The sequence below is a fragment of the Lolium rigidum genome, chromosome 5, assembly GCF_022539505.1.
Source record: "Lolium rigidum isolate FL_2022 chromosome 5, APGP_CSIRO_Lrig_0.1, whole genome shotgun sequence".
NCBI lineage: Eukaryota > Viridiplantae > Streptophyta > Magnoliopsida > Poales > Poaceae > Lolium > Lolium rigidum.
The window spans coordinates 199,653,873-199,656,052 of record NC_061512.1 but is presented as its reverse complement, the minus strand read 5'-3'; positions in this window follow the sequence as shown (position 1 = coordinate 199,656,052).

Sequence of the window (2,180 nt, the reverse complement as noted above, 5' to 3'; positions counted from 1 at the left end):
ATTACATGGTGGCTCATTCGATACACCGTCATTCTGAGAGCCTGGTGAACTCTTTCGAGCGCATTGCGGTTCGCGTGGTTCAGGAAATCATGAAGCATCAGTACTCTCCGTCAGGGCCTGCCCTGGGGACGCACCAGGGAGAAATACCGTTCCAGACCAGACCGTCATTGCCATTCGCGTTTGCAGCCCCAGAGCCGCAGGGTTCACCGGCCTACGTCGTCTACAAGGTTGGAGGCAATCCTGGCGATTGCCAATTCCTGTATGAGCCACCTAAAGAAATCCCACATGGATACGTGTGCACATACGTGCCGGACTGCAATAACTTGGCACGCACGAACCAGATTGCAGCAGGAGGGATTTCTGGGGCGGACGCCGATAAAAAGGCGTGGCTAGCTAAATATTCCACCGGAACTAGTCATGAAAGCTCAGCCCCTGCAGCTCATACCATGGAACAAATCAGTACCATCTTGAGAGACCAGTTCGGCATCCTGCCGAAGAGGAAAACAATCGGCTATTCCAAGCCGTACCCCGACGAGTATGATTTGATCCCGCTGCCACCCAAGTATCGGCTCCCCGAATTCTCAAAATTCAATGGATCGAAGGGTCTAGCTCAATTGAGCATGTGAGCCGATATTTGGCACAGTTGGGCATGATTTCAGCATCAGAACCGTTACGTGTAAGGTTCTTTGCGCAATCTCTCACGGGATCGGCTTTTGGGTGGTACACCTCGTTGCCACCAAACTCAGTCCGGACGTGGAAGCAACTGGAAGAGCAGTTTCATGTTCAATATCACTCAGAAGCTACCGAGGCTGGCATTGCCGATCTAGCACAGGTGCGGCAGAAGCGGGGAGAAACGGTGTCGAGTACATTCAGCGTTTCAGGACTGTCGTGAACCGATGTTATTCGGCTCGTTTAACCGAGAAAGAAGCGATCGATCCGGCAGCATTGGGCCTCGCAGCACCGATCAAGGATCCGGCTTTCCAGTAGATTACGCTTCACCGGCGCACATGGTCCAGAAATTAACATTGTATGAGCAGCGCCACCCGAATCGTACCAAGACAAGTTCAAGCGTCCGATAGGCCTGGTCGAGACAGAAGAAGTTGAGGATTCTCCAGGAGACCAGGAAGTGGCAGTGGCTGAATGGACTCGGGGGGCAGTTCCCGTGTCCTATAAATGGGTGAAACCACAAGGGCCTGCAAAAGGGTTTGACTTCGATGTGAGCAAGGCTGAGCAGATATTCGATTTATTACTTAAGGAAAAACAGCTGAAGTTACCCGAAGGCCATAAAATCCCTACGGTGCAAGAAATGAACGGGAGACCGTACTGCAAGTGGCATCATTCGTTCACCCATATCACCAATGACTGCAAAGAGTTGCGTCGTCAGATCCAAGCAGCGATAGAACAAGGCCGTTTGATCCTCGGCCAGTTTGCCATGAAAGTGGACACACACCCGTTTCCTGGCGTCAACATGGTGGGAATCAATCACTCCACGAGGCATCAGCCAGGTTTCTCATTTGATGTTAACATGGTAGGGCCTGTATACCACCATGGCAAGGATAAAGAAGAAAGCGGTCACTCCCGTGGCAAGGAAAAGGAGGAGGCCGGCCCACGCGACCGGCCCCGATATGATGACAGACGGTACCTCACCGAGGAACAAGTGAAAAGCGTGCGATATCAACGACCACTCTCCGCGCATCTCCTTAACAAGTATGAGCATCAGTACGACCGACGTCGGCGATACGACAGAGATGACAAAAGATATCATCGGTCTGACGTAGAAAATGAAAGATATCGTCGGTATGATAGAGACGACGAAGGATATGAGCACCGCGCTAAGGGGAAGTCAAGAGAGCAGGAGGACATGGATAGACACTGGGACTGTCCTTTCTTTAAGCACTGCTGGGATTCAGGAATGAGCCGATTGCCTACAATCGACATCTGCCCGGAGTGTAGACAGCAGAAGAATGACGCAGGAGAAGTTTCAGTTTTCAAGCGTCTAGGACCTCTCCCATCTCAGAACAGACGAGCTGAGTCATCTCAAGAGGAAGACTTTGAGGAGTCAGAAGATGAAGAAGAGGATATGTACCACCGGCCAAGGTGGTGTCCTGATGGACTCAGCCACTCCCAAAAGCATAGGGTTCAGCGGCTACGTAGCTTGGAGCAAGCCGAGGCGCAATACC